Here is an 18,231-nt window from a genome sequence, read left to right on the forward strand (position 1 = left end):
AGCGGACCGGTCGGCCCGCTATTAAAAGTGTGGCGGTGACTTCGTAAGCCGTTTCTACAGCGAATTGTTTGTCGCTACGAACGCCGCCACAAAAAATACTGACCCTACGACTTATCTTATAAAATAGATTAAGGAAAGGCAAACCTACGTTTCTAGCATTTATAGACTTAGAGAAAGCTTTTGACAATGTTGGCTGGAATACTCTCTTTCAAATTCTGAAGGTGGCAGGGGTAAAATACAGGGAACAAAAGGCTATTTACAATTTCTACAGAAACCAGATGGCAGTTATAAGAGTCAAGGAGCATGAAAGGAAAGGAGTGGTTGGGAAGGGAGTAAGACAGGGTTGTAGCCTATTCCCGATGTTATTCAATCTGTATATTGAGGAAACAGTAAAGGAAATAAAAGAAAAATTCGGAGCAGGAATTGAAGTCCATGGAGAAAAAATAAAAACTTTGAGGTTTGCCGATGACATTGCAATTCTGTGAGAGACATCAAAGGACCTGGAAGAGCAGTAGAACGGAATGGACAGTGTTTTGAAAGAGGGATATAAGATGAACATCAACGAAAGCAAAACGAGGTTAATGGAATGTAGTCGAATTAAATCAGGTGAAGATGAGGGAATTAGATTAGGAAATGAGACACTTAAAGTAGTAGATGAGTTTTGCTGTTTGGGGAGCAAAGTAACTGATGATGGTCGAAGTAGGGAGACTGCCAATGGCAAGGAAAGCTTTTCTGAAGAAGAGAAATTTGTTAACATCGAGTATAGATTTAAGTGTCAGGAAGTCTTTTCTAAAAGTATTTGTATGGAGTGTAGCCATGTATGGATGTGAAACATAGACGATAAGTAGTTTAGACAAGAAGAGAATAGAAACTTTCAAAATGTGCTACAGAAGAATTCTGAAAATTAGATGGGTAGATGATGTAACTAATGAAGAGGTACTGAATAGAATAGGGGAGAAGGGCAATTTGAGGCACAATTTGACCAGAAGAAGGGATCGGCTGGTAGGATATGTTTTGAGGCATCAAGGGATCTCCAATTTAGTATTGGAGGGCAGCATGAAGGGTAAAAATCGTAGAGGGAGACGAAAAGATGAATACGCTAAGCACATTCAGAAGGGTGTAGGTTGCAGTAGGAACTGGGAGATGAAGAATCTTGCAAAGGATAGAGTAGCATGGAGAGCTGCATGAAACCAGTCTATGGACTGGAGAGCACAACAACAACAACAACAACAATCTACAACCATCTCTCACCTTAGCAGAGGAGCTAGTCAGAATCACAAGGACTATCTCCTTCAGTCAGTCCCCTTGGTTAAGGAGTATATTGAATTAAATACCGAAAAGAGGGCGGGCATGATTTGTGATTTCTAAAAAGATTTGTAAAATTTAATCAATAATTCCATTTTCGGTAAAACCGTGCAGAATGTATGAAATGAATGCTATATTTTGATTAGGACCGAATGGGATGGATGTTGGGAAGCAAGAAAATGCATCGCCATACCAAATTTTAAGCAGTTAACCATAATCAGTATAAACTGTAGAGATGGCAAGGACTATAGCAGAACTTATGAAACCTATCTATTTGGGGATATGCATACTGGACATCTCAAAACTCCATATGTATTGGTTCCAGTACGAGTTTGTTAAAACTCATTTCGTGGATACAAAGTTACTTTATATGGATACAGAGTGCTTCATCTATTGAGAGATAAACTGTGATCCAGATGAAGTAATGAGGTGACAAAGTAATGAATTTGGTACATCTACATATGCAGCCGATTATCATTACAGTATTGTTCCTCAGAACGACGGGGTTATTGGCTTAATGTAAGACGAGGTGAATGGATTGCCAATTGTGAAGTTTGTAGGTCTAAGATCTAAAATGTATGCACATTGTACAATAGATGGGGCCACCCAGAGGCGGGCTTCGGATGTGCAATGAGTGGCATCACATGTCCTCACGGTCAAAGACTACTTGCAGTGCCTGTGTGGTGATGTTCGTGGTGCTCCACTGCAACCTCCTCATATGGTATGCAAACTAGTATTCGATCACGATGTCATTAGGTGTTTACTTTGCTGCAGGCTAAAGTCAGATGGTCCCCTAATGATCATAAAAAGCCATTTGTGATTATTCTTCCATACTCACACAATCTACTTGAAGCATGAGAGGAGGTGGGAGACTCCAATGGTGTGAATGAGAGAGAGTGAGTGACTGACTGAGAGCTTGTGCCGAATAGTACAGTTTTTTATCATTGTGTAAATATTGTATGTGTGTGATGTATGGTTTGCCTACAAATGTGACTGATTATGTGTCTGTGTGGATGAATGTGACTGCGTTTCAATGTGGAAACCTTTGTAAATATGTATACCCATGTGTAAATATATGAACACATTCAGTTTATTTTTTAATTAGTAGCATACTATGTATGCAAGAATATATAACCACCATACACTGGAAAAAGTTCATCAACAATATAAAAACCTTAAAAATGTGTAGTGTATGTATAAAAAGTTTATAAATTGTAGAACAATCATCAAAAAAGTTAAAACATTGAAAATTGAGAAAAAATATAGTTTTACAGTATTTATCTCTTTTGTACTTTATGTGCATGCTTGATTGTGTGAGTGCATATGTAAATAGAATTGTTTTTAAGTTTCACTTACCACTAGCTGTCCAAGTCATACTAGTTTTAAGTGTGGGTTCCATACAGTTCATTTTAGTACAGCTATTTAGAATTGGCATCTTAGAGCCACCCACTTCATTATATTATTAAATTATTTCATATGGTTGAGGTAGAAAATGTTTAGAGCCACCAAGTTCAACATGTAAATTAGTCTTCTGTTTGGGTGGAATTTCACTAGCAATAGTAATAGTGTTAATGTAAGAGAAACTATACCACTGCAATAGCTGAAATCAGTAGTGTGATGTAATGTAGAATATTTCACCCAGTACTGTCAGAGATGTAGGAATATTCAGTCAGTTCTGCAATGTAAAGTGAATTTTTTTTCAATCAGCACTGTTATGTGTAAAACCAAGAGCTGTGAATGTCTGTAATAAAAATTTCAAACAATATCATCGAACTGTGAATTTAAAAGTAGTATCATTTTATACACCGTAAAAACAACAAAATTTGTGAATGTAACATAGTATTACTGCTGTGGATATTTATGTCTGAATAAAAAAAATTGTTATTCGTTACCATACATCTTTGTTGTTATTTCACAAATCCTTGTCCTCATAAATGTATATAAAGGCTGTGCAAGACGCACAAAGTATTAGTTTGACGCGTGAGAGACATGTCGTTTAAGACGGAGAAAAACAAAATACATGAAATGGTGACATAGGATTTTGCCTATCGTGCTGCCCATATTTGGTGATGGGGACAAATATTATGTGACTGTGACGGTTTCTAAAGATGTTTAGCAAACATATCTAATAGATTGCCAGTGCTTGCAGAAAATCACAGGCACAGCATCTGCTCTAAACTTCATGGTTCATGGAGAAACCAATAGCACAGGTACACACATCCTATGAAGTAAAACTTCATTTATTTCTCATCCAACATAAAAGTAATTTCACATTTTCAAAACCAGTCACAACAACAATATTTTCACACATCTTCTTCTTTGTTTTGAGTCAATGGACAACAGGACACCCATATAATTCCAGGTCTTGAATAGCAGCAAGCTTCAAGATTTGACATATCCATTAGATCTTCTCCTTACCCATGATGCAGATGGTGGTACCCGTGTGGTGGAATAATCAAGGTGACGTCACCATAACTTCATAGTGTATACTAGGATCATCCCAGTGAATTCCATGGTAGAAATGTCTTAACTACTTTGCATTCCTCTGTGTTTTTGCACACTTCACATCCCTGAATGACTTTGGTGATGCAGTGTTTGGTGAGAATCACTCTATTATTCCGGCATCTTCTGTGTATGTGATGAATGCAACATCTTTAAATATGAACTGTCTACGCACATCATCATAGAAACCCTGAGGGTCTGCAATGATGTTCACACATTGAGATAGCACTGTGGCTTGCTCTAGGCACATAGGTGCACCTGTTCATGTATACAGCTCGTTGCACAACACTAGTGAGTGGCCAGTAGTTAGTAACGTGGTCGTTTTGAACTAGAGTATATGCTGCAGTGTGCTCCGAAACATTTTTCAAATATTCAAATTCAATTCGTGCTTCCATAGTTACAGATTTAAACATCTGGTTCTGTGTTCAGCAGTCTATTACATTGATTGGCGCCAGCTCCTTGAATTTCTGTGGACTCAGTAGACATCCTTCCTGTTTGTAGTATGAAGCACGGAATCTTGCGTACATGTCATTTGCTAGACTGTATACATTTTCATCAATCTGCAGGTGTAAATTACCAATCGGATAGAATTCGGAGTTCAGGTAGACTCTGGCATTATTTAATTTGCAATTACGAAATTTAATGAAATCATGTGCTATATTCCTTCTTCTGTTTGTCTGAACCGCAGGTATGATGAACGTGGTGTTTCGCTTGCACTCGGTAGCACTGGGCACTCAAAAATCTCCCGTGAACAGAAAGATAATGGTAGAAATACACTGGCATTCAGAACTTCTGAAAGCTTCAATCTCTGCTCATCTGATACTGTGATGTGTGGCATTTTCCATATTAAATTCTTCATTTGTGTGGTCTTAGTCTCTGTAGTTGCTTTATAACTCATGAGGGTATTTGTGATCAGTCGTTGCAACTGCAAAATTTTTTGATTTTTTTCACCAGACGAGTTTCGCTTTATTGAAGTAAAGCATCATCAGTGGTCTGTAATTAAGTTTATTTACATTTTTATTTGCATTTTAGATCGAAAAACAGTTCGTTAAGAATAGGTTGGTTTGTACTTAATGTGATTTTTTGGCTGATTTCTCGCTTACATCGGGAAATGCCGTCTGCTAGCACATCGTTGTTTTTCTGTGTTAGACATTGATAATTTTCATCTACTTTTTAGATGTTCTGCAGCACTATGCATTTCTCACAACACACTTTTATGCACACCACTGTATTCTGTTTGTTTTCGTGTTTTGTAGTGTTGCCAACATAATATTTCCACTATTTTTTTCTGACCCACAAATATTCTCTTTTAAATTATATTATTGTATGTGTGTAATTGTATTTAAGTATATTTCTGTGTATTTATGTCCTGTGTAAGAGTAGAGAAACGTTAGCGATATATATATATATATATATATATATATATATATATATATATATAGGGAAGGGGAAACCATGATCAGTGGACATAAGTATATAGCAGCGTGATGGAGTGTGGGTTAGAGGAGAAGATGAGGATCGAGAAGTCAAACGAAACTGTGAATATGGTGAGGTGGGGGTGTGTGATCTGGGTGGGGGGGGGGGTGAAGGATGGAAAAGACTTTTTTTGTTTTTCATGTGATTTCATCACTCATTCTATATAGAGTCTGGTTTCCAATATTTATCTGGTCATTGAGAAACTTTATTTTGTGTTAATGTTTTTTTTTTATGAGGAAATTTTCTTGGAAAGGAAGAAGGTATCTCTCTTTACTGATTTTTGTGCTATTCAATCGTTTTCAATATTGCTTGGTCTATGGCGTTCTTCTTTTAGATGATCTGCAAATGTTGAATAATTTGTACCATGTTTGAATGCTCTGATGTGTTCTTTATATCGTGGGTCAAATGTCCTGCCTATCATTCCCATGTATATCTTCTCACAATCTCTGCAACTGAGCTGTTAGTTACCATATTGTTGGTATCTGTCTAGTTTTGAATTTAGTTTTGGGATATGATTTTGTATGGAATTATTTGTTTTGTAAGCAATGTTTATGCATAGCAACAAAGATTAAAAAAGAAAACAATAAGTTCAAAAATTATTGTGATGAAACACAGCTGAAAAATCAAAAGAAAAAACTGAAAACAGAAAATGTCATTATAATAAAATCTGACAAAGGTTATAGTGTTGTCCTCATGAAAACAAAAGAATACATAGAGAAAACAGAATTATTCATCAGCAAAAACAATATAAAAAGTTAAAATCAAACCCAACTAACAGATTTCAAACACATGTTAAAAACACACTCGAAAACACATAGTACAAATTTACAGACAGAGAGAAACAGAGACTTGAAAAAAAAAAAAAAACCCTCAAGCCCTCAACATGAGATGTCAAATACAGTCCATAAAGAAAATGATCCAGTCTGTCCAATAGTAAATTTCAGAGCAGCTCCTACCTACCTACTAGCAAAACAAATGATGTCACAGCTTACCCAATATTATAAACTAGAAAATGATAGAACAATCAGAAATACCCCTCAACTGGTACAACATATAATAGACACATCAACATTGCTCTCTTTTGGTGTAGAAAGTATGTACAGTTGCATCCCAGTTAATGAAACCATAAAAATAATTGAAGAAAACCTGAAAAATCACAACCATCTACCCTATGAACACACAGATGAAACCATAAAATTACTGCAGTTAATGACGCAGCAAAATTATTTTGAATTCGATCGAGAATACGACATACAAGAAGAATGTTTACCCATGGATTCACCTATCTCAGGAACATTAGCCAAAATTTTTATGAATCACGTAGAAAAATTAAACACTATGCTGGAAGTGTTACAAATATGTAGAGCGTTGTTTGATGTAGTTTGATCATGTATATGTTCGAGAATTAACAATGAATGCACGTACTGCACAGTAATCCACCTACATTCGCAATCATACTCGCAAAGTGATGTAAAAGGGGCTGTTTAGCTGTGATATTGAAATTGGGTGCCATACTGTCACATCAATGACCTGTGCTGAACTTAGTGTAAATTCTTCGAACTATCAAGTCTGTTGCTTAATATTACAGTACATCGAAGGTGTCTTTTGCATCACATCCGCGCATCGGTTACCGTATAATGATTGAGTGAGATAGCCTGTTTGAGTTGGGGGAGAAGTTTTGTGACTGGGAGACAACTTCTGGGAGTCGCTAGCAGCTAAACAGTGACAGCGTACAAGAGTGCAGAATTACGAAACTCGAAATGGAACGCCGAGCCATCATCTGTCCCGTCACGGCGACAAATGAAGTTAAATGTAGAGGTCATGAAAGACTTTTGCACGGTTCCTCTTGAAACTCTCCACAACGCTGCCAAACTCCTCTAGTGTCCTTATGTTGTAAGTTTCTTTTATTTAAAAATAATTCAGTGCTATGCCATCGGCGGTAAGAATATGGTTTACATAGTGTGATATCGAATTTTCTGCGAGAGGTCGTGGATCAGAGCGTCTTAAGTTTAGAATAGACATAGAGGTCGAAGTCGTGGCAGAAAAAAGAAATGTTTGGCAGTGTACAAAGCGCGTTAGAAAACAGTGTTTCAAACAAGGAAACAGGGCCACAGTGGGCGTTTCTTGCGATGTACAGTATAGTACGTGGGATACGATCATTCTCCTAGAGTAGAGATGATGAAACTTTAAACTACCCTCTGTAGTGCATCAATAAGTGTGTATTTAATAGGTTTGTTCGACCCAGGGAGGAGTAGCAGCAGCAGTTTGAGGGGTAAGTTCAGTGAGGGGCGAAGTATGCCGTTAGGGCTGCATGCTGTGCTGTTCTGGGAAGCATTGCGGAATCTCTCTCTCTCTATCTCCCTCTCCGTGCTGGACCCCCAACGCAGCTTTGCGTCAACGCGTGAGTGAGTAATGGCGTCATATGAGTTGTATATCGGATGAAGTTATTTGAGCTTCTATAGTTGTTAAATTTTGTCTGCCGAGGGGGTAGAGAATAACGATGACAGGATGTTGGGCTTATAGATTTGAATGGATGTGGATCTGTAGTACTTGTATGTAGTTTGGGAACGCACCACAATGCGCGCATTTCCACCGAATTGTCAAAACACGGTCCTGTCGCAGTAACTCAGTTCGCTCTGTTTCTAGACGGGCTGCAGAAGGTGGTGGATATGGCTTCGTCCGACTTGTACTCAGTCCCGACTTAAAATGGTATGATCACATGCGCAAAGCTGTATAAATGGGAGCAGTTGCAAGATGTGTAGGGACTGACTAAGTCCACGTTGGATTTTTATTGTAGCAGATAGGTTCGAGAAGGGTGACTCGTTTCGAGATATGATTCACTTGTGGCTGTGATATTTCTCAATTAGTCATCGCCTTTAACCCAGTGGATATATAACGGAACATCTGACATGGTATCGAGACAGAATACGTTACACATACTGGATAAATATCTAGCGCCATGAGTGAGTTGCAAATACCGGTCACATACTGCGTTCCTTAACCGAATGACTCAAAATTCATCGTGTGAGTGTGTGATATGTCGGCAATTGAGAATCAGGTTTATAAAGTATATCTGTTTGTGTAAAGGAAATGTCTATGTGCTGTTGTAGGGAGGGCGTGGATTTGACTTGGGGTACTGTGATAGCGAAGGGAAGAGTATGTCTAGTGCTAAGGAAGGTACAGGTATTTCCAGAGCCACAGCGTTCAACAGAGTGTATTTCCAATACTTCGCTCATTGTCAAATACCGTTCAGTTGAGACCTAAATCGTAAGATTTAATTGTAAGTATAATGATAGAAGAAATATGTGGGGCATTTTCTAGAATGTGTTCGTATATGCAAAGTCTGTGGTGGTATTGATTCGCGTTCCCACGTTAATGGTAACGGTATTCCGAATGCAGATGTCTGTTGTAGTGTAGGAATGTATAATAGTTAACTTTACCATGTTCTAGACGACCCAGTAGCTAACTAAGTATGTCCTGGGCTGCTTTCGTGACCAAGTGTAACTTTGAGAAGATGGCGCGTTTGCGGTGGAGAGTTATTCCCTCCCATGTAAATTGTTCGGGCGACTGCTTCTGCACATTTGGTGCCTTTATTTAGTTGAGGGAAAATGGATTGTGGTGTGTTGGACACACGTTTGCCTGTTATCTAGACGTGGGAACGACCATAGTTGGTTTGTAGAGAATATTGATCATCTCGGATCTGTTAGATGACCGACTTCGGTATTCGAGAGTGCGAATATCAGTTTACTCTACTTGTTTCTAGTTAGTCAATGGTTTACAGCACGCTGCACATCGATAAACTTTGGAGTTTGTGGAGAAATAATTTACAGTGTGTATGTTGTGCATTATGCTGCGTTAGCGATCGGGAGGTTAGTGCGGTGTTCTCGATATCGAGAAGTACAGCGAAAATTGAAGGTACTCGAAGATATATTCCCTGATCGGAGATCAGTTTGATGGTCCAATATTTTTGCGAGTATCGTTTGTATTTGATGGGCTGTACACAACTTTGCGATGTTTAGTCGTCTGTGAAAAATGGTGATCAGTGTAAAATAGTTTATTACCATTGAGTGTAGCGTCTGTAGAAAGAAAGAACAGGTTGGCGGTGTATAGATTGAGGGAACTGTCCGTGCAAATTAGCAATCTTTGCAAAATAACGAGAGACACCCCCAGAGAGAAAAGGTGGATGGTGCTTCGATAGCGATGGCGTTAGTAATTCGACTGGTAAATTCGATAAGAGCTAATGAGAATGCTCGATTGATTGTGATGTGATATAGGAGCGGTGAGAACATTTGCGTATGTTGCGAGCAGGAAGGCTATCACATTATGTCCGGGAGGAAGACTGGATTAGGCGATATTTTGGTACACAGGTTCTGTTATGGGAAGAATTTCCGTGCATACAAGCTGAGGCATGAAGAAAGCAAGCATTAACTATTTCTGGGAGACTATACAGTCCCCGAGAGGTCGACTTGGCTCTTATTTTTTGCAAAGAGATGTGACGTAAGAATAATGTTGAGTACGTTTTAGATGGTCATTTGTCACGCAGAAGTTTCGCGGCGAGGCGAGAGCCGTGCTGGTTAAACGTGTGTGTGTGTGTGTGTGTGTGTGTGTGTGTGTGTGTGTGTCAACACGCCCTGCATTCAACAGTAGAGACAAGCGGCACCTGGAGATGCATCAAATATGAGACTGGTGTGAGCGCTGCTTGGAATGCAACATCCACCGGTGTTCGTTCGGTGGTGGCGGCTGGCAGCTGCGACGGAGCGTGCGAGGCCCGAGCTGTGGTTGCTTCACTTCGTGGGGGTTGTGGCGCGCGCAGTGAAGCGTCAGTCAATCATCACTTATGGTCCGTTGGCATCGCTAAGCGGGGAAAGCACGTTCTGCTATTGTGGAGTGGAATTCTGAAGCGTCTTCGCCGGACCGCAGTCAGAGGAAGGCCGAACGTGCGCGGCTCTGCTTGGAGTGCGCGTCGTGTGTAAATAAACGGCCGGTCATTAACAGCACCTACATACAACTCTGGCCTGCGTTCGGCTGCAGCTCGCGGTTGCGCCACCACCCGATCACATCAGCACGTGTGTGTAGGTAAGCACGTATTTGGATAGGAATTTCTCAGGTGTTACGTACGAATGGGCGGTGCCGCCAACTCATCCTTGTCGAAGCCGAGCAGGGGCTGAGCACGGTTTGACATCTGAGGTATACGTCACTTATCGCTACCTCCTGTGTACTCAATGGACAGTGGGGCTGTGGACTGTGCTTGTGTGCGTCGATTGCATTATTTCAGGAGCGAGTCTGTAGGTCTTCGTATGCACAGTTTGAATAGTTTACGAGTACTTAGCGTGTCTACACATGATTGTGCTGTATTATTTAGGAGCAGTTTGCAGGTGTGCACTGAAATTATATCGGAAAATTAGGAGTTGTTTGGCTATTTGGACGTAAATGTTTTGCATTATTTACGAGCAGTTCTTGTGTCTGTAGGCTGTGCAATGCGTTATTTTTAACTGTTGACAATTAGCAAGAGTGTGTGTAGAGCATTATAAATGAGTTATGTAGGAGTGGTTTGCAGGTCTGTACGGTGTGGGACATGATGGTGCGTGTGTTCTGTGATACATATACTCCATCCCTAAATAAAGTACATTCGTTCCTCCATCCGTGGGCCTAGTGCAGGCTGAGTCCTTTCACCAGAAACTCGTAGGAAGAGATTGTGTGCTGGAGGCTTAGGTTTGTGGTGATGAGCTTTGTTTACAACAATGTTCTTAGGTTGGTGGCGGAAGCACAAGTGACCTTTCTTTACTAGAAGAATTCAAACTTGGCGCTGGTTCCTAGGAGGAAGCGGCGGTCGGGTGGCTGAAGTTAGTTCGAGTGTCCTTTCTTTCCAACAATTTTCTTAGGTCGGTAGAGAAAGCGCGCGTGACCTTTCTTTACTGCCAGAATTCAAACTCGGCACTCGTTCCTAGGAAAAGGTGGCGGTCTGGACCTTGAAAGTAGATGAAATTAGATAATTGAACCGCTTTTCATACTTATATGAAATTGTAAATTGAATTATTTAATATGATTAAAATTGAAATGCAATTAAGTACTTAGGCAATTGATAGCTTAGAAGCGCGGTGTGGGTGTTAGCATGTTTACAGAAGACTATGTCTGGCACGTGTATGGAGGCGGCGATCGAGGGTGTGTGACGTAAGCGGTCGGACACCCGTGGGCCGGTGGGCGGCGCGTGTCCGGCTGTAACGCGCGCGCGGGAGAGCAGACGATCCTCAGTTAGTTAACTTAGCGAGAGCGTTCTTTGACGAGGACGCCGCGAAATGGACTGGCAGCTGTGTGACGCCAGGACAGATTCCACTCTCCAGCAAACAACTTTGGCGCCAAGCATGTTCTTTGTCCGCCACGAAACCGCGTGGTGGATCGCTAACCGAACGTTGTGACGTTGGGGGAAGATTCCACACTCGGGCGAACAATTTTGGCGCGAAACGTGTGGGAGGGACGAATACGTGTGGTGAACGGACAACCTACCGTTGGGACGTCAGAACTGGCAGGTTCGAACGAGCAAACGATGTTTAAACCGCTGGACCTGCGCGGTCCGAGCGGCCGCTGGACCAGTGGCGGGCTACTGCTGACCGGTGGCGCCAGGGCTAGCCTCCTCTGCTGGTGACGATTTGAATTAAGTCAGTTGGAGTCGCATTCTCCAAGATGTGTACTAAGTCTCTTGGAGAATAAGTGATGACTGTACTGCTTGAAATAAAGACTTCAGTCCTTTTTCCTTGCAAAATCAGAGGATGTGAATTAGATTAGTACAACTGCAGTTTATTATTTGATGCGATTTTGACAGGTTAGCAGTGAAGAAACATAAGTGACTGTAAAGTTCGTAGGATATGTACTATTTCGTAGGTGTGATCGATTATGGTGTTGGAATTTGAACTTGTGAGAGATGTTTGTTATGGATGTAGCGCAAATGGCTTTCTTCCCGCCGAAATCAGACATCTCGAATAAATAATAAATGATAATAATAATAAATAGAAGTACAGTTTTCGAGAAATTATCGTGTTGGAATTTGAATTTGGCGCAATTTTCTTGTGGAGGTAGGCCAATAATAACAATAGTAGTAATAAATGGTAATAAATGATAATGAACGATAATAAATGAATAATAATGAATAATAATAAAGAGAAGTACGGTTTTGCAGCCATTATCCTGTTGGAATTTGAATTTGGGGCAATTTTCTATTGCAGGTAGGGCTATAATAATAAATAATAACAATAATAAATAATAATAAATGATAATAAATAATAATGAATAATATTAAAGACAAGTACAGTTTTGCAGCCATTATCCTGTTGGAATTTGAATTTGGCGCCAATTTTTTCTGGAGGGTTAGGTTAGTGGGCATAACACAATTGACCTATTTTCCCGCCAAAATTCAAATTTCGCGCCAGTTTTCTGGAGGATTAGGTTAGTGGAGGTAGCACAATTGGCCTATTTTCCCACCAAAATCCACCATCTTGGATGACGTCATGTGCTGTTGCCAAGTGTACACGCCGCCATCTTGGCTGACATCATCGCTGTCATCTTGAATAGATTTGGCAACAGTGGAATGTGGGGTGGTACACAGGTTGTCCCACTACTTACTTGTCTGGTTGGTTGGTTGGTTTTGGGGAAGGAGACCAGACAGCGAGGTCATCGGTCTCATCGGAGTAGGGGAGGATGGGGAAGGAAGTCGGCCGTGCCCTTTCAAAGGAACCATCCCGGCATTTGCCTGGAGCGATTTAGGGAAATCACGGAAAACCTAAATCAGGATGGCCGGACGCGGGATTGAACCGTCGTCCTCCCGAATGCGAGTCCAGTGTCTAACCACTGCGCCACCTCGCTCGGTTTACTTGTCTGGCCCTACTTCTCGTTATCATTCAAATTCTCTGTCAACAACAACTTTAATTATCCGTGCAACACGTGGACAAACTATTATGTAACTCACAAGATATACGCAGTATAATACAATGACAATAGCACACGAGATTCAGAATCAAAAACAACCAAATATAAAGCAAATGCAGTACTAAACACCATAAAAATAATACGACAACGCCGTTAGCAACGACGGTAAATTGATCGACAAATGACACAGAAGTCACTGACACAAATGCACTATAAATGAAACACATAAACAACATAGTCAGAGCATTAAATATCTACAGCATACTAATAAACCATATTTTTCCTCATAATGTGGACCTCTTCGGCAAGTACGCGAACTGACAGCATCACAGAAGTGCCAAGGACTTAGATCCTGGCACCGGTCCGCCAATTGCAATCTTACTACTTTCTTTTATAATCTGGACTTTAATAAAAATGGATATGTAATGTTAATCAGAACACAGGGAGAAGTTGTGATCTAAATGACAATAGATTTATTCATTCTTAACATCACAACACAGTAAAAATGACTAAAGAAACGTCACACGAACATTTTTATTTGATAAAAGCTTTCACTGAGATGGGGTCTATGGTGGACAAAGTGATCAGCTGGGGATCGAAACACGACACTAACCGGAACATTAATCTGACTTCATACACGTTAATCTTGGTTATGGCACAAAAACAACGCCACCATCAAGCAGCTATACTCTACTACCCCAAAAAGAAAAATATGGTTCGAAAGAACAGGATGCTGAGAAAAATATATTGGAGCCCTACGCCGTAGCAGCGAATACTTTACCCTCCTGCTGGTCAGGGCGGCACACCGCGATGCGTTCGGCGACAGAAGTCATGGACGGCCGCAATCTGTTATTAATGGCACGCGCTCTAAAAATGCAAGTACGCCATCTCGCGTTCGGTTAATTCGGAACGCAGGTACTTTCCTATGATCCTCTGAAACCCCAGTGAATTTCAGTGTGCTGGTGGACCCGTTTGGTGGTCTGCCAAACCAATTTGACTCCGTGCCACGACTATGCGTGACGGAATACGTCAAATGTTTAGACGGCCATCTCAAGACAAATAAGTACACCCACGCATCACTCGTGTTTGTTATGCTAGAAGCAGTACCTCTGATGGTTCCGAAGGTGGCTGGCGCAGGCTCTAAGTGGCACACTGACAAAGGACACAAGTCACACTGTTTAGGTAGAGACCTGCAGTTCTTTACTAGCGAAGCGCCAGTACAAGAATGATCTCTTCTCTTTCTGTCCGCTTCATCCTCAGCTTGGTAGCAAAGCACATTTACATCTTAGACTTCCCCCACTTTAGCACAAGACAATCACGAGCTGGAGCGCGGCATTCGAAGCTGGGAGAGCGCTCTTTGCTCTGCATACACCGATTTGACCAATTGGAGACTTTAAAATTAATTGGGAGAAAACGAAAAAAGATTCAGCATCGCGGCCCCTTTCCCACGCTAACAATATGACCAGGATGGAACCACAGTCGTCCATAAAAAGCTTGTTATCTGCCCTGTTGCCTAGGCGCCAGTGACCTGTCCCACGCACACACATGTCCCGACGGCTTGCTGCCCTAACACAGCCCCATCCTCTGCTTTATTTGCCGCTGGCCTATGCAGCGGCGCCTTCTCGGCGCTAGTCAGTCCACCTGGATGTGGACGCCAACCGACTGGCGCCAACCGTGTCTGCACAAAGAAACCGCAGAACTCGTCCCACCAAGCCGTGCTTTTACTGCAGTCGTTTAAATCAGCACCCTATTCCTTTGAACCCAGGTAAACCTTACTATTATTCCTTCCCTACAGCACGCAAGCAAAAGCATTAACTACTGCCCACCATTTCATCATAATGTATGAAATCAAACTGCAACAAAGATCATATTCCCTAAGAACATGAAGTGGCATAACATCGAATCAGAAGTGAGAGTGCCCTGCAATCTCTCAATATTTCTCTAGCACGTGCTGGACAATACCCTTAAATTCTGAACATAGATGGCTGGCCGAATATGCCGTGCGGTTAAAGGCGCTGCAGTCTGGAACCGCAAGACCGCTACGGTCGCAGGTTCGAATCCTGCCTCGGGCATGGATGTTTGTGATGTCCTTAGGTTAGTTAGGTTTAACTAGTTCTAATTCTAGGGGACTAATGACCTCAGCAGTTGAGTCCCATAGTGCTCAGAGCCATTTTGAACAAAGATGCTGAATATCTTTGTGGCTCGCAGTGAGTGCTTGCAGCTGACTATGAAGATATTCATTTACGACACTTTTATTTGCTTTACCAAACAAGCAAATTCTACGCTATTTCTTTGGGTTTTTTTTCTATTTGCAACTTCCACTGACATACAACGACATTAAGGTCGCTAATACCTTCTTCTACATTAACTTCCTCAAAAAGATCACATCTGTTTGTCACCAAGATACCTAATATGTTCCCATCTCGAGTTGGTTTTCTAACCAACTGCTCAAGGTTGGATGTTGAGAGCGTTCCTAGAATAACTTCAGACGAGTCTTTGCTTCTGCCCCCTGCCCCCTGCCCCCTGTGGTGAACGTGTAATTTTCCTAGTCACTGGACGCCAGATTAAAGTCTCCACCTATAACTAATGGATAATTTGGACATTTATTTCCTATGTGCTCAGTGTTGTTCCATGGCATGCCCGTATAAGTTTTTTACGTCCTGGTACATAATGTTACTCGAATCAAGGGATACGTTGAACCTATCCTCAGCCGTGGATTATTTGCCTTGGTGTGCCTACGGACACATTGGCAAAGTCACTATTTAAAATGGCTCTGAGCACTATGCCACTTAACTTCTGGGGTCATCAGTCGCCTAGAACTTAGAACTAATAAACCTAACTAACCTAAGGACATCACACAAATCCATGTCCGAGGCAGGATTCGAACCTGCGACCGTAGCGGTCGTTCGGCTCCAGACTGTAGCGCCTAGAACCGCACGGTCACTCCGGCCGGCCCCTATTTAAAAAAAACGCAGTTGATATCCGTTTGACCTATGGCAGCGCCATCTAGCGGGCCAACCATAGCGCCATCTGTTTTCCCCCTTCAAGCTAGACAAGTTTCGTCTTTGTAGTTTTTACGTTTCACGTTTATTTCATGAGATATTTGGCCCAGTGACGATCAATGGACCACCCTATATATATATATATATATATATATATATATATATATATATATATATATATATACTTACAATGCTGCTGCTGCTGCTGCTGCTGCCGTTGCAGGCTTTTAGAAGCCAGCTCATCAGTTATATGTTGGCCATATACTGAAACAAAAAGATGACATGTATTCAGCACTACGAAATTATTAGTGAAAGAAAAAGTTACAGTTAACGATTTTGATTTTCGAAATCATGTACAACAGCGAAAGCAAACTGACTGACCACGAAATAACGTCAGCAATGCGTTACCCAAGTTAGGGTTATAGGCCATTTGCTGTTCCTTATCTGTATAAACGATTTGGGAGACAATCTGAGCAGCCGTCTTAGGTTGTTTGCAGGTGATGCTGTCGTTTATCGACTAATAAAGACGTCAGAACACTAAAACAAATTCCAAAACGCTTTAGAAAAGATATCTGAATGGTGAGAAAATTGGCAGTTGACCCTAAATAACGCAAAGTGTGAGGTCATCCACATGAGTGCTAAAAGGAATTCGTTAAACTTCGGTCACACGATAAATCAGTCTAACCTAAAAGCCGTAAATTCAACTAAAAACCTAGGTATTACAATTATGAGCAGCTTAAATTGGAAGGAACACATAGAAAACGTCGTGGGGAAGGCTAACCAAAGACTGCGTATTATTGGCAGGACACTTAGAAAATGTAACAGATCTGCTAAGGAGACTGGCTACACTACGCTTGTCCGTCCGCTTCTAGAATACTGCTGCACGGTGTGGGATCTTCATCAGATGGGACTGACGGAGTACATCGAAAAAGTTCAAAGAAGGGCAGCACGTTTTGTATTATCGCGAAATATGGGGAAGAGTGTCACGGACACGATACAGGATTTGGGCTGGACATCATTAAAACGAAGGCGTTTTTCGTTGCGACGGAATCTTCTCACGAAATTCCAATCACTGTCTTTCTCCTCCGAAAATATTTTGTTGACACCGACCTACATAGGGAGAAACGATCACCACGATAAATAAGGGAAATCAGAGCTCGTACGGAAATATATAGGTGTTCGTTCTTTCCGCGCGCTATACGAGATTGGAATAATAGAGAATTGTGAATGTGGCTCGATGAACTCTCTGCCAGGAACTTAAATGTGATTTGCAGAGTATCCATGTAGATGTAGTTGCAGATGTAGGTGCTGTTGTTGTTGTTGTTGCTGCTGCTGCCGTTGATGCACGTCAGCATTTGATCCACAATTTGCTGGATATATGCTGGAACAATAAGACGAAGTGTATTTAATATCACTACTACGAAATTCTTAGTGGAATAAAAAGTTGCAGTTTTTGATACGAATACTAACTTACTAGGTAATTACCATTGCCTAGGGCATTTGCTGCCACTGCCATTGCTGCTGCTGCTCGATGCCGCTGAACACTTCATTTTTTCGAATAAAAACTGGTGGCATGCGTACGAGCAGGAAGACGACCTGAGTCACCAGCCAAAGATGGCAGAATGAGGCTAGGGGTGCAGGAGATTCAAGCACTGCCTGCAAATTTAGTGGGAATCAATCAGATTGCAGTATTTGTGGATGCTTTGGTCGATGGGTTTGGACAGGATGGTTCTTGCTCTCACAAACGGGATGTAACCACTCGAGTGAGAGTGAAGGCGTTTTCCTGGGTATCAAATATCAAGAGGACGCCGACTTCTGCTCTGGGGTCGCTGGATTATCTAGGTGGCAATGCTCGGGTCGCTCCCTGGGTGGGTGAATAGTGAATTACTGCTCAGTATACGTTTGGCTGCCTTTGTGACCACACGAATTATGGGCAGCACATGGACGAGTGTGTTTGTGTTCTCAAACGTCTCTGCATACAAGACCCCATACATATGGCGTGTGATCTTAAAATTTAATTACTCGA

The 18,231-nt window shown here is 41.4% G+C and overlaps 1 long non-coding RNA gene across 1 annotated transcript in view; it reads right to left on the reverse strand.

The window, feature by feature from the left end:
• LOC124721241 overlaps window positions 1-14,157 on the reverse strand; it is a 40,026-nt gene extending 25,869 nt beyond the window's left edge. Inside the window, exon 1 of the long non-coding RNA XR_007006303.1 lies at window positions 13,985-14,157. This is a non-coding gene — a long non-coding RNA (uncharacterized LOC124721241). The remainder of the gene's footprint in view (window positions 1-13,984) is intronic.
• Window positions 14,158-18,231: the final 4,074 nt, after the last annotated feature.

This window comes from Schistocerca piceifrons, chromosome X (assembly GCF_021461385.2).
Source record: "Schistocerca piceifrons isolate TAMUIC-IGC-003096 chromosome X, iqSchPice1.1, whole genome shotgun sequence".
Taxonomy (NCBI): Eukaryota; Metazoa; Arthropoda; class Insecta; order Orthoptera; family Acrididae; genus Schistocerca; species Schistocerca piceifrons.